At 37.7% G+C, this 26,970-nt stretch overlaps 1 pseudogene; it reads right to left on the bottom strand.

Annotated features, from left to right (window-relative positions):
- Nucleotides 1–6,746: 6,746 nt before the first annotated feature.
- LOC100058819 (EEF1A lysine methyltransferase 1 pseudogene) lies at nucleotides 6,747–17,986 on the bottom strand (annotated as a pseudogene).
- Nucleotides 17,987–26,970: the final 8,984 nt, after the last annotated feature.

Here is a 26,970-nt window from a genome sequence, read left to right as displayed (position 1 = left end):
TTGATGTTTCTTAGGGAATCAAAATATCTTGGTAAGATTACAGCTTCTGGTAGAAAGCCATTTATCATCTTCATATAAAAAACCCCCGAAAGTGTTGGATCTTTGAAAGCTAGCAAATCAAAATTCACCAGTTCTGATTCGAACATTCATATTTAACCTCTAAATGCCATCTTCAATATTTTCCAGTCCTTTAGTCTTTGTTGTCTTTTTTGTTTCTAATGTGCTGGAATTTTATGTATATGTACATGAGGGGGTTGAAGGCTATTGGCTAACTGGCCTACAGGTCAAACCCAGCCCACCTTACAGTTTCTAAGCCGTATAAGCTAAGAATGTTTTTTACATTTTTTAATGGTCAAAAAACATCAAAAGCATGATATTTCATGAAAGAGGAAAATTATTTGAAATTCAGATTTCAGCATCCACAAATAAAATTTTATTGGAATACAGCTCAATCATTTCCAGCAGACTTGAATAGCTGCAACAGAGACTCAAAGCTTGAAATACTGACTAGTTGGCTCTTTACAGAAAAAGTTTGCTGGCCCCTGATTGTTTTTTTCCTTTCATGGTGTTTTCTCTCCTACAAATGGTTAAAAAACAAAGAAGTTAACATTAATTTGCAAAATAATTTGCTTTCTTTACTGTGCACAAAAACTAGCATGCAGAGTATGGTGTGCTGGTGTGTGGGCAGCAGAGCTGGGGTAGGGAAGACAGTAACGCTGGCTAATGATTGACATACTAAGGAGAGATGGTCTCTGAGCCTACGGAAAACCTCATGTGATGCTATTGTGAAAAACATTCTAGCCTTCTCCCTTAAACATATACAGCTGGTGCTATTTTGTTACCTGATTTAAAATACAGCGTGTAATTGAAAGAACTAATACGATATATTTTTGAAAATATTCCATAATTCATATTTCCTATTCATTCAAACTGAGCATTCCTCCTAACAATTAGTGTGAATTAATTAGTCTTTGTTATATGGGTTTTACATAGTTTTCTGTCTTCTCTAAATATAGGCTGGTCATTTTTATTCATTAGTGTTCTGAAGAAAGAAAGAAAGCAGCTGTATCAAAAATTACCATGAGGTTACAGTTTATGTAATCCTTAACTAACTATATGGATTATTCAGAATGTGCTAGAGAAAAAACATTGAGAATGTAGACGATAAGCTCTCAGTACTTGAGAATTAAAACCTCTGTTAAGGACAGAGAAAAATTTTATTAAAGACACAGAAGTGAAACAATCAAACAAAAACATAATAAGGATGCCAGGTGTCTGAGTTGACTAGAGCAGCAAAAATTCTAAGTCTTTAGACTTTTTTTCTCATTTATTGTCATATGGTCACAGTAGAAAATATTTTACAACTTGGCTGACTCAGATAAAGATTTAAGTTAGTGTTGGCTTTAGAAATATGATTCGATATCCCACAGAAAGGTAATTTAATCATGGTGGGGTGGAGGTAGGAATATGATGGTTCACATCCAATCATTTGCTGATCAAAAGATGCAGACGCGCTTACTCTCCCCATTAATGTCAAGGTGACACTTGTTTCCGTGGATGAGATTCCGCGTTTCAACAAACAGATTTGGTTGTAATCTGTTAGGAGTATCAGTGGTTTTGAACAGTTCTCAACTGAAAAGCAGCCTTCTCAGTTCTTACGCTTCTCAGGGAACTACTATAATAAATACTCCCTCTGAGGCTTTCACGATGCAGAGTAGCAATGAGGCTCTTTCAGATAGACAACTTTAAGCATTAGGACAACACAATCTGTTTTCTGATATTTTAAAAGTTACTCATGCTTTCAGTTCATTTAAGCTAGAAAACCTAGAGATATAAATATTTTATCTCTAATCCGCCAACATAAGCAACGCCACTAAAATAATAACTTTGGACTTGGATTTCCTGAGGCTTTTACTGACTTGCGCTCACGGTTTCCTCTGTCGAGCTCACTCCTTGGGAACTATTTTACTTTACGGAGTATGATCATCGCCCTGTTTGTTCGGCAGCAGAGATCTGACATTCTGTGGACTGTGTCTGCTGCTTATTTATAACACAGAAGTATATTGTCAGCCCTTGGGCCCAAGTGATTAGGCTAGTGCCAGAGCTTGTGTGTCTGCGTGTGCTGGGAATAAGATATGAAAAATCAGGACTATGCGTGCTTTGGATCAGGTTTTCTGTTTTGTCGACTAATGAATCAGATTTGTATTTTCTAATGTTTTAAATGGAGAAATCTTGTTTTTCCAGAGTTTAGAGTGGTAGTCTTTTCACCCAATCTGAAATAAATGCCCTTTCACTCTTGAGGGAACATCTCTTGGGTTAGGCTGAGTCCACAAGTCTGATTGGGCAAAAGATGCTGTTGATTGCAAATGATCAGCCATGTGGGGTAATTTTCATCTTCTGGTTATTTGCTGTATAGTGGAATGGAGAACTCACTTGACAAAATATTGTAATAAATTCTGTTGAGTAAGTAGCCGTCTAGATTGAAGGCATGTATTCAACATAACACAATGTTATAGTCTTGAAGGAGTTCCCCCTCAGCAAAACTTGTAAGGTTACTTGGCATTCGTGTCTGAATTATCATTTCATACTCTTGATGCTTTTTCCTTTCTTTTCCACTTTTTTGTAAGCTAATCTTAGATTCCCCCTTATTGTGCTAATAAGATATTAGTTACTTTGGTCTCTTAAAAAAGGTCCTTTCGCCACTGGTTACTTGGTGTTATGACCGATGGATACTCAAACTCATCTTTAAATTCTGCCAGTTTTACCTTCAAAGTGTCTTTGCGTCTGTCCACTCCACTACTTCTCTCCATTTACCTTGACCAGACTGCTGTCGCTGTGGTGCTTGTCTGGACTCAGGTAGAGCCTCTGGAGACTGAAGATCTCTGCACTGAGGTCCCTTTCCAGTTTGTTCTCCACACTGCTCCAAAGTAATATTGAAAGAAGCAAATCTGATCATATTACCTACCCTCCCAGAACTCCTTAATACCTTCCATTTGCCATTAGAATTAAAGAAAAAAACACTCATTAGAGGATTGTGTCAAGATGGTGGTGTAGGCAGACTCTGAACTCACCTCCCCATGGACACAACAAATTTACAACTACTCTGGGAAGGACTACCCCTGAGAGAAAACAAAAGCTGGATTAAAAGAACCCCCATAAAAAGGGGCAGTGCTGACTGAGGGGGAAGAAGCAGAAATTCATTTCTGGAGAGAAAAAAGCCACCTTCAAGCTGTGGCACCTCAAGGCCAACTGGGAGCAACCCTAACAGAAGAGGCCTTCCCTGGAGGAGTGAGGGATTTGAGGGGGAGCATTACCACAATAAGCAGCTTTTGGAATCAGCACAACCAAGACGAGTGTCATAATATCTGGCTTTGCTGGCTATTAACAACAATGAGGAATATCCTCAGAAAAGCTATCAGACATAAGAGAAAAAAAAATCTGCTCTTAAAGGGCCCACACACAAATTCACCCATTTTGGAAAACCACCTAAAATCACCAGAAAGAAAGGTGCACAGCCCTTTGGTGAAAAGAGACTCTCTTGATAGGCTCTGGGTGAATCTCAGTGCGAGGTGAGACCCGCACCACCGTCGAGGACCACCTCCCCAGGGACTGAGACACTGGCGGCAGCCATTATTGTGACCTAGCACAGCTGTGCTGACACAGATGCTGGCAGATACTATTGGCATTCTTCCCCTGGCCCGTTAACCCAGGAGTCGGCCCCACAGATTAGAGCACTGACTTAATCCAGCTCAGCCAGCACAGGCAGCTCACCCTAGCGACTGTCCCCACCCAACAGCAAGCCCTCAGGCAACTTGTAGGCTAGCATAAGCCAGGTGCCTGGAACCACTGCAACCAGGCCAATTGGTCCACGTCTGTGGGGCAGGGCGTGCACAAGGAGAGCACCTGCAATGGTAGAGTGTGTGGATAGAGTTCATTGGGATGACAGAGTCCACTTCAGTGGGTTGGGGTGTGCACATGGGGTAGGACTGTGTTGACAGGGTGTGTGGCCCTGTGGGTGGTGGGGCAGGTCAGCTGCAGCAGACTTGTGCTTCTTAAGCAGCCACATAGGGGGGTGGCCCCACCTTCCAAAGCCTGAAACAATTGGGTGCTCCCATGCCAGGAGCCAGCCCCACTCAGTTGTAATCCTGAGAGAGCTGACAACAGCCTTGCAGGCCACAGGCCCATGGCAATTGTAAGCCCCTGAGCCTAGCAACCAGTCATGTGAGTGACCTACTCACTTAACAGAAAAACTGCAATAAGAATATGCTATTAGACCTGGCAGCCAACCATGCTGAGGCTCCTCATGCCCAATCAAGTGACTGAAGGGTTCATAGCAGCTGCATGCAGCTGAGCGTTACATTCAGTTGGCCAGGGGAGCAGCCTAATCTCCCCAGGCACCTGCAGCAAGAGGAACGCTGCCACAACAGAAGGATATATGTAGCCCACATAGGGGACACTCCTGGAACATTTGGAGCTGTTGATGAGAGGCAAATACACTGCTGGGCCTCTTAAGGCATCTCCTACATAAGGCCACCTCTCCAAGATTGGGAGACACAGCTGACCTGCCTAATACATAGATATAAGCACAGAGAAAGAGGCAAAGTGAGGAGACAAAGGAATATGTTCCAAAACCAAAATCAGTAGAAGGAAGGAAATAATAAAAATCAGAGCAGAAATAAATGAAATAGAGACTAAAAAAAAAAAATAGAAAAAGTAAATGAAACTAAGGGCTGATTCTTTGATTAGATAAACAAAATTGACAAACCTTTAGCTAGACTTACAAAGAAAAAAGAGAGGAGGCTCAAATAAATAAAATCATAAATGAAGAGGAAAAATTACAATGGACACCTCAGAAATACAAAAGATTATAAGAGAATGCTACAAAAAGCTATATACCAGCAAACTGGACAGTCTAGAAGAAATAGATAAATTCTTAGAATCATACAACCTTCCAAAACAATATCAAGAAGAAATAAAGAATTTGAATAGACCAATCACCAGTAAGGGGATTGAAACAGTAATAAAAAGAACCTCCCCAAAAATAAATGTCCTGGATCAGACAGCTTCCTTGATGAATTTTACCAAACATTCAAAGAAGATTTAATACCTATCCTTCTCAAACTCTTCCAAAAAATTGAAGAGGTGGAGAAGCTTTCTAACTCATTCTATGAAGCCAACATTACCCTGATACCAAAACCAGCCAAAAACAACACACACACAAAAATTACAGGCCAATATCACTGATGAACATCAATGCAAAAGTCAATAAAATACTAGTAAAGTGAATACAATACATTAAAAAGATCATACACCATGATCAAGTGGGATTCATTCCAGGGAGGCAGGGATGGTTCAATAACTGCAAATCAATCAACATGATACACAACATTAATAAAATGAAGAATAAAAATTACATGTTCATCTCAATAGATGCAGAGAAAGCACTTGATAAGACACAGCATCCATTAATGATAAAAACTCTAAATAAAATGGGTATAGAAGGAAAATACCTCAACATAATAAAGGCTATATATGACAAACTCACAGCTAATATCATTCTCAATGGAGAAACTTTCTCTAAGAAGAGAAAGCAGACAAGGACGCCCACTTTCACCACTCTTATTTAACATAGTATTGGAAGTCTGAGCCAGAGAAATCAGGCAAGAAATAAAAGGGATCCATATTGGAAAAGAAGAAGTGAAACTGTCACTATTGTTTTCTTTTGAGGAAGATTAGCCCTGAGCTGACATCTGCTGCCAGTCCTCCTCTTTTTGTTATATGTTGCTGAATATGATTTGCTAATGTTTTGTGGAAGATTTTTGTGTCTGTGTTCATGTGGAATACTTGTGTGAAGTTTTCTTTTGATGTCTCTGGTGGATTTTGGTATTAGGATAATGCTGGAATTGTAAAATAAATTGGAAATTTTCATTTTCTTGTCTAATTTCTGAAAATGATTGTGTAAAGTTGATATTATTTGTTCAAGTATTTTGTATAATTCATCAAGGACACCACCTAGCCCTGAGGGTTTCTTTTAATATTTTGGGGTTTTTTTGTTAGCATTGTTTTTGGTTTTTAACTATAATTCCAATTTATATACTAGAACTATTCAGATCATCTGTTTCTTCTTAAGTGAATTTTAGTGGTTTATATCTTTGAAGGAACTCATCCATTTCACGTAGGTTATCTAAATGTCTAATTTCTGAACATGGAGTTGTTTTAGCATCCTCTTATTGTCTCTCTCCAGCATCTTTAGTGACATTACCTCTTTCATTTTTGATATTCGTAATTTATACCTTCTTTCTTTTTTTCTTGAATAGTATGGCTTGAAGTTTATCATTTTTATTGATATTTTCAAACAATCAGATTTGAGTTTCAGTTTACTTATTTTTCTTTTTTTCTATTTCATTAATTTATGCTAATTTATATATTTTTTGTTTTTACTTTTACTGGTTTTGAACTTCTTCTTCTTTTTCTAGTTTCTCAAAAGGAAGCTTGTATTATTGATTTGGAACTTTTCTTCTTTTCTAACATAATAATTTATTGCTACAATTCTTCCTCTATGCTCTTCTTTAGCTGCAGCCCACAAACCCTTTTTTATTTTTAGATATTGTATTCTTTATTTTGAAATTTAGGCCAGGGAGAACCCCAGTTTTGGAAGAGAGGGTTATAACTTCTCAATCTACTAAGAAAATAAAAAAAGAGAAACATCACACAGGTCTTTTATTGTCTTATACTACTATCTGTATTTAGAGTTCACAGTCTAGCCCAGGACAATAATTCACATAGCAGACAAACTCACTTGCCAAATTTTTGGTGTGTCTTGGAATAAACTTGCATATCTTCACTTCAAGACATTTTGCTGCATACTCTCCATGAAAGCGCTATGGGATGGCACAAGCAGAACCTTGCCCCATTTAGAAACTTGATGGTCTCTGACATTTTTCTGAGACATTCCTCAGAAAGATGAGGAGGATCTGCCATTGCAATGTCAAAACTATTTGCAATTTTTTGAGGGTAAATTCAAAAGATTATTGTAATTGTAGAAAATAAGCTCATTCCACATATGACAAATCTTTTGACAAATTCAAAGCTGGGTCCAGAAAAGTCTTCTTTCTGCACCTCGGTTTCTGGTAAACACTGGGGGCGTTTACACACACTAGTCTGCCTCCTTCTCTAGTAGCTTCAATTGTTTCATTTGCAAACTATAAAGTGGTTTCCTGACTATACCAAAGCTGGCTCAATTGAGTTCCGGAGGCTAGAAGTCTGAAATCAAGGAGGTGACAGGATTGGCTTCTTCTGGAGGCAGTGAGGGAGAAACCAGCCCATGTGTTTCTCTTAGCTTCTGCTGGCTCCTGGCAATCCTTGGTCTTCCTTGGCTTGTAGGCACATCGCTCCAATCTCCGCCTCCATCTTCATATAACCTTCTTCTCCCTTGTGTCTCCTCTGTGTTTATGCCACAAATTTTGATATGTTGCACATTCATTTGGTTGATAATGTTTTCTAATTTTCATATATTGAGGATATTTATCTGATACCTTTTTGTAATTAGTTTCTAGTTTATTTCTGTTATGGAAGTTGAGGTATTTTCAAGTTTATAATTTCAATACTCATCCTAATTTTTTATTTTGCATTTTTTTACTTGTCTCTTTTATCTGTGCTTATTTTTTTCCCTTGAGTTTCTTTGGATTTATCATTTTTTTAATTCTATTTTTCAACTATTGTTTGGAAGATATAATTTCTTTTAAATTCTTTTGATCATTGCCATTGAAACAGTAATATGCACACTTCATTGTGTCTAAAATTAATTGGAATATTTACTCTATCCTTAAGCAATACAAGGGCCTGGAGACACTTTAATTCTGGTCACCATTCCCTTTCTAGTTTTATACATTAATGTTATCCAAACAAATTCTTTAAAGATTTTTTTAAACCCAAGAAATTAAATATTATTTTAATTGACTTATATAGGCAATATTTGTTTAGTCTTACCCACATTTTTTTTCAGGACGTGTTCTTCCTTCTATTTGTCTTGCCTTTAATATTTTGGACATTTTAATGGAGAATACACTGCTTTCTTAAATTCTGCATAAGTTTCAGCCATTATCCATTTAAATATTGCTTATTCTTCATTCATCATGACAAAGTTATATTTTCATTTACTGTTCCTTCATGCTTTCTATCCGTTTTTGTTTTTTGTGTTACATTTGATAGAATTTTTCCAGCTTTAAAAACTTCTTGTTTATAAACCTCTCTTCAGTTGTGTCTAATCAGCTAATTAAGTCTTTTCTTGTGTTTTGAATTTCACTATGTGTGTATATATATGTAATGCATGCATATGTGATGTATGTATCTATATATACACATATATATTATATATTTATAATTTCTGGACATTCTATTGTTTTGATGTTTCTAGTAATTCTGATACTTTGATAGTCTTTTGTTTGTGAATCTTCAGTTTGAGCAGGACTCAGTAAGAATACCTCATCTCCATTCCACCTGACATTGGCTGGGTCAACTAAAACAGAGCTATGGTATCTAGTCTTTTTTCCTTCTGTAGATTTTTCTCCATGTAGATGTCTCCACAGGGCAGCTTGGCTTTCTCAGAGAATTGTCTGAGTTCCAATAAAGAGTGTGTCAAGATATAAAAAGTTAAGTTCTCAGTTTCTTAAGGCCTGGGCCCAGAAACTGGCACAGCATCACCTCCACTGGTATTGCATTGGTCAAGCAATCAGAGCCCAATCTCTAGGAGAAGACTTTGCCCTCACCTCTCAATGAGAGGAGAGTCAAAGAAGTTTAGGGATATGTTTCAAATCTTCACACATGCACGGATGTGATACTATTCATTCTAGACTTTGAAAATCAGAGAAATATGGAGCAAAGGATGTTTTTCTAGAAGCTTAAAATGGATAATTAGAATTGTTAAAAACAGCACTAGCTGTTTGACATCGTAGCTCTGGATGTTCTCTTTGGGCTAGGTACACGAAGAAGATTGATGTACATAATTCTATGTAGCTTCGTCTTTGCCAGAGTGTCCCTCCCCTCCATTTGTCTGTTCTTAAAACATAAGGAGTGTTTATACACTTGTATTAAAAATATTTTGCTTTCATTTTATCAAGCACATTTCAGTATCCCTAAGAGCTCAGTGAGTGTTTGCTGATTAGCTGGAGAAACATCAGCACATACAATACAATACGACCTTTAATGAAGGAGATCCATTGCTGAATGAGTGGAAAATGGCAATAAATACAATTTGATAGTAAAGCTCATTTTTTGTCATGAAATACTTATAAAACTTTCTGTATACTTGCCACTAGACCTATTGATATATAAGGTAGTATTAAAAGTTTTGGAGGTACAATTTCTCCCAGGCAGCCATTTTAATGTCTTTGAAATGAATGGTTTTATGTCCAGATGAAATTTTCTGATTTCATCCTAGTCTGCCTTCTTTTACCATAGAACCTCTCAAGTTGAGTGTGCAAGTGCTAAATTTCATCTTGGGCTTCATGTTTCCACTAGATTTAAACATGGCTTTGGAGTTGTCCTGCTGACAGGGCTTCAGAGACACAATTATACAAAGGTCGTCAGCTGGTTACATGATCAGGGAAAGCAAAACAGGCCTTGGGTGCAATTTAAAGCTGAGCATCCTGGAAAGTGACTCATAAATAGTTTCCAACAGGGCTCCAGTCAAATGATGACAAAAATCTTTTAAGTCACAAATATGTGCAAATGAATCCAAATGTGGCTTTGAATTATGCTTTTCCTTATTTGATTTATTTTGAAAGTCAGCATAGTGTCATCATTGTTTCTCTCAGAAGTAGCAAATACATCTAAACTCAGACATATGGAATTAGTGTGCTTCTGGTGGATGAATTAATCCCCCCAAAGCTTGAAAACCTAAAAGCCAAACTTTTGGCACATTTTCAACTAGACTCCGAGGCATCAGACTAAGTGGATCTTAATTTAAATTCATGGATATAAATCTAATAGAGAAGGCTATTTATGCATATTATAAATTATTAGTGAACAGTGCCTGAAATTCAGTCTGAATTGTCCATTGAAAACCCACATTCAGGTATTCAGAATGAAGTACTCTGACTTGTTATGCATTCACTGCATAAGTGTTCTTTTTCCATGGGGAAAGAAACACACATTTTCCATATGCTAATCTAACCAGGTAGAAAATTATTTTGCAGCCACACTGACAGATGAAGACTGTTTCTCCATGCACAATGACAGCACTCTTCAAGTATTGTTCTGTTTTTTATTTAGCCTCTTTCCCTCTAGTCCTCTCACATAATTTTTTGCTAATCTAATATCTTAAACTGATCATGTTCAAGACAAAACTAGTCTCTCCCATCTCTCAACTGCTTACTTAAGTTAGAGCACTCAGAGACCGGCTTGGACTCCTCTGCCTTCCTCTCCTCTCACCTATGCAGCTCATATCCTTTTGACTTTGCCTTCTAAGGGTTTTAAAGTCACTTATTCAGTATCAATTTCTTCTGCCACTGACCTAGTTCAGCCTGTTCTCACCTTCTGCTTGGAACCAATGCTTTAGGCTCCTTGCAAGTCTCCCGGCTCCATATTCTCCTTAATTTTTCAATAAATCCTTGCCAGTGTGGTTAGGTTTTTATCCTTTAAAAATACAAGTCTAATCATGTCACACATTCGTTTATAAAGGCATTGGAATTTCCTGTTGCATACTACAGAATAAAATCCAAGCTGCAAAGGCTAGCTCCAATATTTCCAGTCCTACTTACTGCCACCTTCATCTATACACCATCTCAAGCAGATTATTTGCAGTTTGCTGTGCATTTGTGATTTGGCTCCTGTTCTTTCTTCTGCTTGGCATTAGATCTCAATTTTTCCCTGTTTGACACTGTCCTATTCATCTTTCAAGTTCAAACTCCAGTATCACCTCTTCTCAAAGTCGTTTTTGAGGCAAAACAAAGCCATTCCACTTTTATCTTTTTTTCTTACTTTCTTTTCTTTTTTTGAGGAAGATGAGTCCTGAGCTAACTGCTGCCAATCCTCTTCATTCTTTTTTCTTTGCTGAGGAAGACTGGCCCTGAGCTAATAACCGTGCCCATCTTCCTCTACTTTATATGTGGGACGCCTACCACAGCGTGGCTTGCCAAGGGGTGCCATGCCCGCACCCGGGATCTGAACCGGCGAACCCCTGGCCACTGAAGTGGAATGTGTGCACTTAACCGCTGTGCCACCGGGGGACCCCCTATCTTTCTTTTCTTTTAACACTCTGGTATTATATTTTCACATACGATGAATAGTATTGTCTAGCACTGTTGAGCACTTCCTATTTAATACCGTGGTGTCTCAGTCAGCTTGGGCTGCAGTAACAAAATGCCAGAGACCTCGTGACTTGAAACTAAAATAATCCATTCTCACAGTTCTGGAGACTGAGAAGTTCAAGATGAATTGCCAGCAAGGTAGGTTTCATTCTGAGACCCCTTCTCTTGGCTTGTAGGTGGCCATGCCTGGCTGTGTGCTCACATGACCTCTTCTTTCTCTCCTTGGAGAGAAAGCAAGTTCTCCTGTCTCTTCTTATGAGGGCACTAATCCCATCATGAGGACTGTACCCTCATGGTCTAATTACCCTAATTATCGCCCAAATGCTCCACCTCCAAATACTGTCACCCTGGGGATTAGGGCATCAACATATGAATTTAGGGGTGGACAAACATCCATTCCATAGCACACAGCAACTTTATTCTACAGCTAAGGAGACTGAGGCTCAAGGAGTTCATGTATGGTCACACAGGTGGTAACTGGCAAGTCTGCTCCAGAACCTGCAGTCTAACCATTTGGATAAATTGGCTCTGTAACTTCTTCGGTATGCCTTGCCTTCTTCTACTCATCTTTATATCCTAATGCCTAGCACACGCAAGATAATTGCCCTAAGCTAGATTCCTGGGTGAAAGAATCTAAGATAGAGACTTGCATGCAGGACATTTATTGGGGAGTGCTTTTGTGACCCCTTTTGTGTAAGGGAAGAAGGAGGCAGAATTGGACAAAGCAAGGAATTGAGCTGTGATGCATTTGTAGCCAAAGCCTCAGCTTATCCTAAAGAGAGCTCTGGAGCTAAGATGGCTTTTAGGATTCATCTCACCTTGAGGCAAGTGAGTTGGACTTTTCCATCCTTCCTTTGACCAGTTACTGGATGTGGGCTGTCACGAGAGACAGAGTGTAAACTTGTGGAAAGTATCTTCCTTCAAGAGTGGGCTATAAATAGCCACCACTTTCAGAACCTGAGGGAATGAATACCTCAGTCCTGAAAGGGGCTCCTGGGGCTCACAGCAGCACCCATAATAGTTACTCTTGCCATTGGTGTCTTCTCTTTTTACACTCTCAGAAGGATTGATCAGGCTTCTCTTCTCTACTTTATTTCCCACTATTCGTTGGGAAATTATACATTCAATATTTTTAGTGGATACTCTTACATTTTTAATATACATACTTGACCTATTTGTGTTTGAAGTTAATCATTATCTCTTCCAACTCCCAATTGGCACAAGGACCTGAGAATACTTTGATTACCTCCTATCATTTTATGTAATATTGTTCAGCACTTTACTTCCACTGTGTTTCTCTACACTATAATTGATCATTATGATTACTATTGTATTGGGCAGATTTTCTAACATGTCTTCCATTCATCAGTTCTTGTATCTCCTTTTTCTGGGTTCAATGTTCATTTTCTTGATATCTCTTTTAGTTCTTCTTTCAGCAAGGATCCACTAAATGTAAATTCTCTGCACTTGTCTGAACTTCTTTGGTTTGCCCTATCCTTGAAGCATCATTCAGCAGATTGTAGAATTCTAGAATGGTAGTTATTTACTTTCAGCACTTGAGCATGTCATTCCCTTTCTCCTGGCATCCACTATTGCCTTTGAGAAGTCTTCAGTTGAGATCAGTTCCTCAAGAGGATCTCAGCGAGAGCCATCAGCCCCAACGTTCCAAGTAGCTGGGGGCAGTGAAAGTCTCAGTTCTGGAAGAGGATCATGGCGGCACACCATACCATCCCCTAGGGTATGTAATCTATTCTAGCGAAGAAAGTAGGGCAGGAAGAAGAGATGGAGGAAAACTCCAGCTAATTTTTTCATGTCACAGTTAGAACTTGGGTGATTCTGCAAAGGCTCTTCTGCCAGGAGTCTTTAGATCAGTGGCCAAATATACTAATTTTTAATCTTCTTTCATTTTCTGGGAAGTGCAATATCATTTTCTCCCTCATCTCTAGTATCTCAACTAGCCCTCGAAGCAGCATAGGGATTAGTTATTTACACTCTGATTTAGCACAGGGTAAATTTTAATTTCCTATAAACTCAAAAGGGAAGGCTTGTGATAAGACTTGTAACCCCACTAAACTGAAAGAGGTTTAGACTTTAAGGAGAAGAACAGACAAGTTCCTCATTAGTGAAGCCTGGATAACCTCAGCAAACTCAGTGCACTTAATTATTCCCTTCACTCCAGGAAATTTCCTTAGAAGAGACTCTAATACTGGTATCTCATTATTTCTGTGAAGCAGAATGGGAGGAAATACTTTCTCAAATAGACAATGTAGTGGATGGCCACAATAGAGTAACATGACCAAGATTTGTCATATTCTCTCTTATTCTGGTTTGGTGCTATCTATATATTCTATGATCACTAACCATGAATATTTATTGAATATTACAGTACATAGAGTCTATCTTGTAACTTATACCTTTCGCTTCCATAAAGGATTTGAGACCATTTATATAAACACAGGAAGATTTTTTTTTATTTCAATGAAAGAAGATGAGAGTCAATTAATGTGATAGTTAATACTCACAAATGCTTACCCCACAGCTTGACACAGTTAATAAAGGCGAATCCCCTCACTACTCTAGGGTTCTGACAACTCATGATAAGAGAAAATCTAACAGGTACAAAATTACTCTTTAGATAATGATGTGTAGCTGTTTTCCTAGTATAGAGGGTTGTAAGAAAATCTTCCATGGATCTCCTTTTCCCAAATAATATTAAATGGTTTGATATCGTACATTATTTAAGGTGTTATGCTAGAGATAGAAATTATATAGTATTTTTGCCCATAAAATAGGAACTTAAACTCTGGTTTGGCAGATAGGTAAAAGAATAAGAAAAGGAAATACAGTGACTTTCACACCAAAATGGCAAATGGATAACAACAAATACTTTCCTTTTTCTTGACTTTCCCTTACAAACCTCATGAAAGTGTTAAAATGCAAAATTACAAAAGCACTGCAAGCTTTGAGTAAATATTGTAGGGTATCTGTGGCTAGACTGAGAAAATTACGACAGCTAAGCAATTCTTCCAGTTCTATAACTTGACCTAGAACTGAAAGTGAAAATGCAAAGTGTCTTTTCTATCCATTATCACCATACATATTCCACTTTATCCATGCAGTGCCTACATCAAGAATATCTGATGGCTACTCATGTTTTCTCTTTCACCTTTCTCAAAACTCTCCATCCCTCTCTGCCTACACTCACCTGTCTTTCGATTATGTATTGCTCTAACTTCACTTTGTTGGTCTTTGCAAAGATGCCCTTGTTACTTGTTTTACCAGATCTTTCACATAGCTCAGAATGACTATTGCAAACGTCTCAGGTCAGCCTTCAGATCAAGTTGAAACTCAACATGGCAACCAAAACTCTGTACATTCTATCCTTGCTTTTCTAATCTCATCACCTAGGATTGTTCTTTTGCAACTTGTGCTTTGACATAAATTTTTATGAAAACTTTCATGTCTCTCGGTCATTGCACATGCTGTTTCCTCTACCTGGATGTCCTTCTCTGTTGTTCACACAGCTATCTCCTACTTGTTCTTCAAAGTGCATTGGAGCATCCCTCCCAAGAGGCCTTCATGATGGCCCCATCTCAATTAGGCCTTTCTGCACTGAATTGCAGTAGTTCTCCACACATCCCTCCAACAGCTGCTACTTTCACGGTGTCTAGTGGACACACCATCCCTTTCCTGTGTTTTGATACTGTTCTCTACTCTATAAGAGTTTACCAATCCATGAAGGGAAGAAAGAGAGTGAATTCAGATTAGTATTTTGGCTCTAATGAATGGTTGGTGGGAAAGAGAATCAAATTGGCCAAAACAACATTTAGGTTGGTTCTAGAATTGATTATTCCAAGTATTCCATGATTACCTTTATTATGAGTACTTGAAGGTAAAAGTATTCTCTAGTGGATAACCTTTTATGCAACTCCTGCATGTTCTCTTCTTAGATATGATATTAACTTGTTGTATCAACTTAGGCAAGTCAGAAAAATTCCCTGCTTATTCATCATTAAGTGAAAGGGTCATGTCAGAGATTTCTTCTGCAGATCTTCTTCCTCAGGTTCTGATAAGTATGCAAGTAAATTTCTGTGACATTACTATAACGTAATTCTGTAATGTATTGTGTAACATTAAAATTCTGTAACATTTCAATTAACATTCTGTACATTATCAGGCTGTGCCCTTTTCTGAAAGGATTTCAACATACTGCTTTTTAAATTTTCCTCTCACCCTGAGCATGCCTTAAACATAGGTTTAGTTTGATAAAGCCTCATGTATTTACTAGACCGTTCCATCTACCTTCCAGGAAAGAGTTACACAGGCTCCTGAGGAATCCATGCTCTACCACAATGCCTTCCTTGTTGCCATGAGGTGTGACTGGCGGCAGACACACAGCAGCATGGATGGTCTACAGTGTCTGAGTCTCTTCTTAGCACTTTGGAATAACTCAAGGCTAAGTAATATTTGGTTTTCAATGGTTGCCATAGAAATACACTGAGATAAGGTAATTTATATCATGATTTCTGACAGGTGACCCAAACCAGACTAAATAATTAAAAATCATTTTTATCAGTGAAAATATAGAGTAGAAAGGTAATAACTCCAGTACAGCAAGAGTTAGTGCAGATGGGCTGGATCATACTTTCTCCAGCACGCTTCTGACTTCTCTTCTGGCCTATGTCATGCTGGCCTCCCAAGAAGAGACGAGTTCTCTTTCCTTCTTTTGCTTTGTTTTGTGTTTTTTTCATCCTTTTCTTCTTTTTCTTTTCTTTACTTCTGTTCTCTTTCATGTGGGCTTGGTGAAGACGTTCTTATTTTGGATTAGCCAGACTGTTAGAATGTGAGATGAAATGTTATTTTCCCATTAGTCAGGCTGAGTCAGCATCATATAACTTTGTGTTTTTACCTAAAAATATAACTTCAGTAAGGCTATTTCAAAAATTTCCTGTGTCTAAATATATAGTCCAGTTTATACTAGAAGGTTCTTTAAAAGAAAAATCTTTCAAATACAGACTTATTTTATTTTGTCATCTCAAAGCAATCTAGAAAATGAAATAATAAATGGTGTGTGGGTAGTGAAAAATCTAGATTTGTAAATTACATAGGTTAGCACTACAGATTGGATGGTGATTCATCACAGTTCAAGCATTTTCTAATTTGGCATAAATATTTTCTAAAAACACTCTGGAGCAGTGACTAGCCACGTGGATGAGGTGAAGGCAGTGGGCATTTGTGAAGCATCTGCTGTAAGTTCCAATCTAAGGCTCACGATACCCGTACAGCGCATGACAGAGGCAAGAAAGGAAAACGAGGACTGTCTTTCTCTGACCTTCTAATATTTTTCACTAAGTGTTATCATAGTTAACAATTTTGTGTGTATTCTTAGGGAAAATAATATTTTTTGTATAAAACTTTATAAGTAATGCCCATTTCATATTTTCAAATGAAATCACACTATTTGCCCCACACTGCGCCTTGATTTTTCAACTATTAAATAACAAATCTTAGAGATTTTCAATGTCAGCATACACAGCCCTATCTCATTCTTTTTAATACAATATAGTGTTTTATTTTATGGAACTAATGTATTTAATTCAATAATTTCCATACTGATGTACATGTAGGTTGTTCCATATTTTTCCTACTCTAAATTATCCTGCAATAAACATTCTTGTTCATATATCTTGAAATACTTTTCTAAGTATATACATAGAACCAAATGCTAAAAGTGCAACGATGGGTCAAAGGATATATGCACTCAAAATTGTGATGGACACCATCCATTTGCTTGTCAGAATCAATGTGGCAATCCTATACTTCCTGACCCCATTCCTCATGTACTAACTCTATATCCTTACTCTCATTCTATACCCAATTTATAGATGCAACTCCAGAACCTTTTTGAAGGTCAGGGATCTAATGGTAACCTGGTTAATGGTAAGAACCCAGCTCAGCATGACTGAAAACACGTCAAAAAGACACCGCAAAGTCATTTAAATTCTTAGGATTTGAAAAAAATGAAAAGGGAATAATTAGGCAATAGTATCAAAGTGCTGAATGGACAAACTAACAAAATAATGTTAGTTTGTAAATTCAATGTTAGGTTAAAAAAATTTCTTGAGTAGATTAAAAACTCTAAAGCAAGATAAATACGGAGAAAATTTCTTTCTGGGAGAATGAAGAAGACATTGAATCGAGAAATCATGAAGAAGAATAGGCCAAAAAATGTATTCTTTTACTTGTATTTGATTTTAACCAAGTACTTATTGGGTTGCTCTTACTGTGAATGAGGCATTGTGCTAAGGGACGCAGAAATTACAAGAAACTAGAAGAGGATTGTGATTTTTTATGGGTTTACAGTTAAACATTCAGGAGTCGAAAAGCAGTTTAAGAAAACACTGGAAAAGACCCCACTAATCAGTATGATTGTCAAATAAACAGCACCATAAAGGAATGCCTAGGAATTCAGATGTGAGAGATGACCTACAGAGAAGGCTTTACCAAAAAGATAAGATTTGAATGGGGCTTGGGGAGTCTCTCGACTCTGCAGAAGCCGGGCAGGCAGGGAGGGCACTCCTGGGATAGAGCGGATCCAGCCACTCACCCTGAGGTTTCACAGCGGCCTTGTTCAACAGGTTAGATCCTGCGGAACTGAGTTGCTTAGAGACACTCATATTTCTGTTTTTACATTTTTTTATTCTGCCTGGGGCCAAATGCAGAGGGGAGTTTGTTTAGTTTCTTTTCTTTTCTTTTTTTTCATACAAACATAATTTTGTGGAATAGCTTGGTAGATGAAAACTGGCAGAATTTAATAAAAATTCGAACTGTTGTTATCACAATATATTACATTGTTATGCTATGTTATATTGTGTATTTTATGTTCCATGACTTCTTTTTTGTCAGAGTGCTTGTGACTTTTATCAGCAGTGTTAAGAAAACAATGCCACATGTACTTGGCTGACCAGTGTATAAGGTCAGCCTGAAATAAAGATGGAAATCAAAGAGTATTAAAGTTACCCTTCGTCGGACTCCCATCTTTTCTCATTAGCGTCTCTCTTTGGGGTGGGAGCATAGTCTGCTAACTACAGCCCACAGTCCAAGTCCGATCTTTAAATGGTTGGAAGAAAATTAAAAGAATAATATTTTGTGACATACAAAACTTTATGAAATCCAAATTTGTGTCCATACATAAAGATTTTGAAACTTACTTGCTACACAACAGCAGAGCTGTGTAGTTGCAACAGAAACTGTGTGACCCACAAAATATAAAATATTTACTATCTGGCCCCTTACAGAAAACATTTGTTGCCCCCCAGCTTAGAGGATGGATTTTGGAAGCTCACAGTTGTACAAGACAGGGGAACGAGGACCACATTAGCATCCATGCTAAAATTTCCTGAGTCTGTGCAGAAGAAGAGATGCCCGTGTTTACATCACTGGCTTTCTCCCCACCTCCCTTCAGCCTGCTGCTTTCACCACAGCTCCTCTTGTAGGCTGAAAGTCAAAGGTATTGGAACCAATTTCCAGTCAGCTCAAAATTTCCACTCTCTCATTCTGTTTCAGGACTGGCCCTGATAAAATCCTCACATGATTAAAATCTTCCAACTTTCCAGATTTCTTCTGGGACCTTCCTTAACTGTTGGTCCTTCCTCTTCTCCAAGTTTCTTAGCCCTGAATATGCTGAGAAAGGTTAAAGCATGAAAACCCTAGACCGGAGGTTCCCAAAGCCTGGTCTGTGGACCTCTGGGAGTCTCTGGGAACCTTTCAAGGGATTCAAAATTTTGCATGGCAATGCTAAGATGCTATCTGTTTTCCACTGTGCACCTTTGCTGTGACGATACAGGAGCAACAGTGCCTGAATCAGCACAGTGGCCCTAATTGTACTAGCAGTCTATTCTTCACCACCATGCACTCTCAGTAGGAAAAAAAACATCTGCTTTCTCCTAAGAATTTCCTGGGAGTAGCAGTAAAACTATTAATTTTGTTAAGTCTTAACTCTGGAATCCATGTGTTTTGAATGTTCTGTGTGATGAAATGGGCTGTGCATATAAGCACTTCTAATATCAAAGGACAGCAGTGTCTCCAGGAGAGCACTGTGTCATTAGTGGAGTTGTAGAATTGTGGCCCCTTTGTCCACAGAACACCTTTCTACTCACAAGAACACCGGAGAGATAAAATATGTTTATTCAGACGTGGATATTTGGTAGCCATTTTCTCAAAAACGAGCAAAATGAGGCTGTCACTTCAAGGAAAACAACTGATAATGTTTGTTGCCTGTGATAAAATTTGAGCTTTTCAAGCGAAAATTAGAATTTTGAAAAACTTGCATCTGCTCCCATGATCTTGACAGCCTTCCAATACTTCAAGACTTTTCTAACAAGATTCATGACGATATTAATGAATGTGATCTTTTAATATTATTCAGTGAAATATGTTAATATTCAGAAGAGATACATAACTCAGTGAGCTGATATATCCCATATGGCCAACACTACAAACCATGCATGAGTAAACTTACTCATTCAAAGTGCAAAACCAATGGATTTTGATGCAGCAGATATGCAAAATTCATTCACGTGCTTTCACATGGCATGTTGCATCTAACCTTTAACACACTATTACTTTTTAAGATTTGCTGTATTACCACAATTATCTGAAAACCGTTAAAATATCTCTTCTCATTTTCTAGGTACATATCTGTGTAAGACCAGGTTTTAATACACTTCAGCCAAACTACATGTCACAGCAGCTTGAACGCAGAAGCGGTTATGAGAATTCAGCTGTTTCTTATTAAGCCAGACATTCAACAGAGTTGCTAAAATGTAAAACAATGGCAAGTTTCACTTATTTTTTTTATAGAAAATGTGGCTATTTTTAGAATGTTATTTATGCTAATACATTTATTATTGGGAGTTTATTCCTGATATTTCTAAATAAATTAATGCATAAATAAAAACATTTTCAATTTTAATTTCCCATATGATAAATACCAATCACTCCAACCCACATCTGAAGAAGCTCTTTGGAGTCCTCAGTCATATTTAGGATTGTAAAGACGTCCTGAGACCACAGAGCTGTGAGCCACTGTCCTTGGGGTCAACGAGGAGAACTGGAGCAAGAGGAAATTATAATCGCCTTACAGCTGAGGTAGACACAACTGGACTTCAGTGGAGAGTGTGGGCTGGGACAGGGTTTAATTCAAGAGATACAGAGCCCATGGGGCCAGCTCCAGGAGAAGCTGGGATGCAAAGAGAAGGGGAAGGGAGGCAGGGGAGGACTTGGGAAATGTCTGGATGGGAACTGCCAGAATCGGGGCAGAGTAGGCTCCAGGTTCTTGTACTGATACGTAGAAAAGGCTGGTGAGTTTTAACTCACACGTTTTTCTGTAGTAGTACCTCTGTGCAGGAGGTCTTGGAAAACAGTATTTTGAGTCTCTCTCCATCTCTCTGGTTTAGGGGAACCAAGGTTGTAGAAAAAGATGAGAACCTTTTTTCTCGCCATCCCCCAGCCACTGTGATGTGGAAAGTATATTTGTCATCAGGGTGACTCTAAAGCAATGTTAACTTCGGGAAGATCTTACTTGCCCTTAAATTTAACCCTACAACCTTGCTCATGTCTAAAATACAAATAGCATTATTTTGTAATTAGAGTAAAAAATTTTAAATCACAGGTATGATCAGGACCCTTTGACGTCCATGCTCTCTTCTTCTTTCTCCCCTTCCCCTTCCCCTCATCTGCTCTAGATACATCGCTTTGCATGTTGTCTCAATCCCTGTGGCGGAATGAGGTAGTCTACAAATAATAATAAAGTCAGCAAGGCAGGAAGTAACACTGCTGTGCAGGCGTTTAATCTAAACTGTAATCAATGATATTCAACTCTTTTCTTTTCCCGTCATGTATTTTGCATTTTCTTCCCTTGATGTTGGAAACGTTATGATTTGATAGTTTTGTTACAACATTAAAAACTAATATGGTGGTAAATATTTAGGAGTAAAGAAAGAGAGGACCTTTTATATGAAAGTAATGGAGTTTGGTAATCAGAACAACAATGTATTAGTTAAGTGTTTACAAACCAGCCTTTACACTGCAAATTTCTCCTGATAAAACCATTTGAGGATGTATTTAAATTGTCCTGCATGTGGAGGTTGGCAAGGGAAAGACAGTAAAGGTACAAGTCTGTCAGGCCACTCAGAGGAGTAAGGGTGGGAGGCAATAGCCACAAAAAAAGTGGGTGTCTGCTTTCCTCATTTTCTTCAGAGGTTTCTCTCTTCCTCATTGAGAGGATGACCAAGAAGATGATGATGCGACAAGTCCTGTGTGTGAAAGTTATGAGGAAGTAGAGAAGGGCAGGAGCCACTGAGAGTGATTGCATATTCCTTTGAGGAAGAGGATCAGGTCATAAGAAGACCTTTAACAAGATCTTCTGATAAGATGTCATTACATATGTATATGTAACTGCTAATTGTTTAGCCTAACTTCAAGATTTTGTGTGAAAAAAGTATTCTTTTCAGCAAATTTCTTATAAAACAAGGTCCATTTGTAATTATTCTTTCCTATTTGAAGTTGAAGCATTATGAAATGCATCAGAGCTTATGTGCTGAGTAGTACTTTGTTGTATTTGCAGAAACTAGTAATTCACTGTAAGTCCACCATTCAGAAAACTTGCCCATCGTGAAACTAGATGACTTCCTTTTCCTTTATATTAAAAAAAAGTTTGTAGCCCTTGGTAAGTTATATACCTGCCACATACATGTGGTCTGTGTCTATGGGATGCTAACACAAGCATTAGGGGAGTGAAAAATTGCATCCAACCAGTGATTTATTAGTTGTTTTATTGAATTCTATTTCTTTCCTTCACATTTGCGTTTACTTTCACTCTTCCTTACTCCGTGAAACAAGTTCAAACACCCAGCTTGTGTTTTTGCGATAGGACTCTTTAGAAAACTGGTGGCATATTTTCCACCTTAAAATTTTTAAGTGAGTAATTGGGCTGACTTCAAAGATCAATTGATTTACCTTCTTGAGGGTTTCTAAACTGACAGGATTTCTTCCTAAAATTCAAATAAAATTTATGTGATTTCTGCTGTGCAGCAAAAACTAGGTCTGTCCCATTTGCATTTCCGTGGCTCTCCTGTGCTTATGAACGGGGTCTTGTCCTGTGGGGGTGGGAGGGGAGAAGTTTACACGCCATCACTAGTGAACACCTGGCAAGGGCTTGTGAGCCAGCATCTATCTGGGCAGATCGAAAAGCTGCTTTTAAAAACATACAGTTTACAATCCAATATCCAGGGGCCTGCCCCATGGCTGAGTGGTTAAGTTCCTGTACTCCGCTTCAGCTGCCTGGGGTTCACAGGTTCTGATCCTGGGCACAGACCTAGCACCACTCCTCAAGCCATGCTGTGGTGGCATCTCACATAAAATAGAGGAAGATTGGCACAGATGTTAGCTCAGGGGCAATCTCCCTCATTAAAAAAAATCCAATATCCATTTTTGAATTTTTTATAGATGTAAACATTAGAAAAATGGACAGAATTGAATCTGAAATCTCCTCCATCTATCTTAATTGAACTGTGTTTTATTTCTCATATTCCAATGGCATTGTGCTATTCTAAATGCTTGGTTGCCTTTTATGCTACTAAAGTATTTGAAACCAACTTTTATGAAAAAATACAAATGTCTGGGTTTTATCATTAAAATCCCCTTAAATCATGCCCACTACTGATGTTGAATAATTGACAATTAAGGAATTTTAAAATGTTATAATTGATTTACTATCTTAAAGGAATTTTTAATATTTCCAATCTGAAAAAATTCCTAAATGCTGATGTCTTTTTGAATACAAAATAATTTGACTAATTATAGTTTAAATAAGGCTCATAGTTTGTGTAAGTAACAGTTTGCTGGAATTGTTGACTTCTAAATCGGTTGTTCTGATGTTATCTTGAGGCAAACTAAGATACTTTCAACCTCAGAATCTTTAAATATCTAGAAGATTCTACTATATCCAAATATGAAAATAGTAGAAAATTTAATTGGTTTGGGTTAATGTGACATAGAGTTGCTCATACATTTTGATTTTTTTAAGCGTTTTTTTTCTTTTGACTCAAATACGCCTTCTGGGACAAATGAATGGCTTTCATGAGTAGATTTTTACATAAACTAAGAAGGTCTAATTGAGTGACCCTGACACTGAATTGTAAGTCCTGGAGCTCAGGACTAAGTAGATGCCAGTGGATGTTGGGAGGAGCACTGAAGCCAGAATGGATTTAAAGGCTGATCTAGTTACCACACTGGTCAAGTGTTCCCAGGCACCAAAGATCAAGAAAAATGCAAACCCGAGGACAAGAATAAAGTAACCAAAATAAAGATGTCAAAGAAGTGTAACCCCTGTGACTTATCTGAATGTTCTGTAGTTGGTAAAATCACCTTGATTGATATCTTTCAAGTCTTTGAATTAGTAAGGCTATCTTTTTTTCTTTCTTTCTTTTTATTTTTTTGCTTGAGGAAGATTAGCCCCGAGTAACATCTGTGCCAATCTTCCTCTATTTTGTATGTGAGTTGTTGCCACAGCGTGGCTTGACAAGTGGTGTAGGTCAGCCTGGGTTCCTAACTCACACACCCAGGTCGCTGAATGGTAGCAGGTTGGACTTAACTGCTACGCCGTAGGGCCGGCCCCAAGCCTGTCTTTTTATATTGAAGACATTTAGGTTGTCCTCAAACTTCAATCCTGAAATATTTCCCTCCTGAATATTCAATCCTGAATATTTCAATATAATCAAATATTCAACCAAAATTTACGTTTTTAAAAAAGGGAAATCCGGTTTGCATTGGTAAGTACCAGTTAAAAATGATAGAAAATTCTTAATAAGTTTATAACTATTACGAGAAACTGAGTTCCTAGTTGGATACAGGTATTGACCCTTAATTAACTAATAAATATAGACTTTACTAAAATTAAAGAATTATGTGGAGGCGACTCAATGTCATGTCATATATCTAAGACACCGTTTTTGTGGTTGAATTAATTCTTTCACATTAAAAAATGATTAAGATACCTAGATCCTAACTACATATTGTATTCTTTAAAAAACTTTAAAATTATAATTGATGATGCCTTGAGTAGAGAATAGAAATAAGAGAGCCTATAGCTGTTGGCTCATTTAGACAACTAGTCAAGACTTGTCTTAAAGATTTTTTTCTTTTTTTGAGCTCCTATAGTTTTTTAAATATGCTTTCCATTTCCTGCCTTGTTTGGCTAATATCCCAAACTTTTAAAAAAATGACTTTTTACAGAATAAAATCAATTTGTATTACCTCAAACAGAACCATCCTATCTTTGTAATAATTTATCCATAGCATTTTTAATTAAGAAGCTGTTAGAATACTCAGACTTTAGGAACACAACTAGGAGAATTTATACTTTATTAATTTATTTAAGCTTATTAAAAAGAAAAATTAAGTTTTGCTCAGTATTAAGATCACATTAACATAAAAATGTAATATATATTTTGATCCGCAAATATTATTATAGCCTGAACCTGACTATGCATTTTTCAATTCTTGTTTTTAATTTTTTTATCTAAATCCTTGTTCCATAGGTCAAAATGGAAAGGTTTTGCAAGAATTATAAAACAGCAGCTACAAATCTGTTGTTAAACTCACAATAATGAGAAACAAATGGTAGATCTCCTTAAGTTCTGGAGTTCTGCAATTCAGGGTAAAAAGGTGAAGATGGACATTTGGGTGCTTATTGCTGAGTTTATCACTTTTTGGAGACTAAGACAGGTTGCCAAAAATTAAAACATGTCAATTTATCTCACAATAGAATTTTATTACACATACCAACTGCTCGTTATGTGTTATAAGTGCTGTCTCACTGCGTAGTCAACTACTTATATTTTCAACATTAGTCTTCGCATTTCTGTTTACCTCCTTTCCTTGGTATGTAGTTACTTAACAAGTTGCTTCAATGATATGTAAGACTTGAACGTAGTTGTTCCCACCTAGCACTATCTTGAGATTTTAGGAGGCTGGGCAATTAGGACCTCTTTCCCCCTCCTTAGTTAAAAATTTTGAGAGGGAGAGAGGAGAGGCAGCAAAATTAGGCGGATGGAGTTTAAATTTTCGACTGTTAAAGGCTGAGCTTAGAATATAAGGCTCTACGTATTGCCCAACGGGCTTCCCAGCCCTCTGCGCACCCAAACTGCGCTTGCGCGTCGACGACAGGACAGGCTGCGCCAGCGACCCAAGCGCCTTCTCCAGCCGCGCACGAGGAGCACAGGCGCCTGGCAGCTCTGCACCGCCCTGTGCAGAGGAGCGGAGCGGGCGGAGCGTGTGTATCCTGTCCCCCCTCCTGGGCTCCCGTCAGGTCGCCTGCTGTCTTTCCCAGGGAGAGCTAGGGTGGAGCGGGAGGCCAGGCTTGTTCAGGGAGACCCCTTCGTGCAAACACAGGTGCAGGGCAGATATCAGCCTAAGAGGCCACTTCAAGTCTCTTTTTCATGTGGGCTCCATGTTATCAAAGAACCGTTTCTACCAAAGGAACTTCATTTGTTAAATAATAGATATAATTTCCAATTTTAATTAATCAAGGCAAATAAAACTAACTGCCAAATAGAGGGGATAAGCAAGAGAAAACCAATGCTCCCATAAACGAGCTAATATTATTTCCATCAAAAGCAAAGAAATTTGGCATATTATTTAGCTTCCAGTAAAGCGTCCTTTAAAATGTTGAAATGTTTCATCTAAGGTTGTGATGATAATTACCGCTCTCGGGCTCCCCAGGGATCAGGGACACACTATTCCCCCTTCATCCTCAGCGAGTGTAAACAATTCTCTATTCCTTTTACTCAGGCAATTAATGTTAATACAAATTAAATGTTAACACAAAAGAGCAGAGCTTCCCATTTTGCGACTTTCTTAATAAAGCCACATCCCTCGTAATAAATAGTCATCAACCATATCACATGCTGAGTTCTTGTTTCAAGAAGATTCTATAAATAATAATAGCAATACTAATAGATATTCATTGCGAGCCCACATTGTGGAAGACAATAACTGGGCTCTTAATATACACTCGGTAATTTACTTCTCCAACTAAGATTCAGAGAGCTTAAGTAAATTGCCCGTGGATGCACAGCTTATAAGCAACAGATCCAGGACCCTAGTCTGTTTTATTCCAAAACACATGCTGTTTTTACTATGCTGCTATGACGTAAAGAAAGCGCTACTTCTGAATTTGTGTAGCAGTGAACTTTTAGGCTTTTTTATTGCATATATATAACAAAGGAAAGGAGAAATATTTTCTGCTATGAAAGCTTAAGAATTTTAATTTACTGTAAGTAAATTTCTTTCCATCTCTTCTTGCTCACTCTTCCTCCCAATTTTCCTTAATACTATATTTTAGTAATCTATTAGTAATAACTTTTGTAATTTTAAATATTACTTTTAAACTTTTTTTTCATCTATCAAATTTAGATGATGTTTCCTAAAGCCATTATATATTTGCGTCATGATTTCTTAAACAGGTTTTTGTTTTCCCTGGTGTTTCCAATTGCCTTACTTTTTCCTCACTGATAAATGGTCTATGCCTTCACCCTACCACTAAAGTCATTCGAGTTTTTAATTATAGTATTTACTAAAGTAATTCTTCTTGGAGACA

This window comes from Equus caballus, chromosome 29 (assembly GCF_041296265.1).
Source record: "Equus caballus isolate H_3958 breed thoroughbred chromosome 29, TB-T2T, whole genome shotgun sequence".
Lineage (NCBI taxonomy): Eukaryota > Metazoa > Chordata > Mammalia > Perissodactyla > Equidae > Equus > Equus caballus.
Note: the sequence above shows the minus strand (reverse complement) of the source record. Positions and strands in the feature narration are given on the sequence as shown.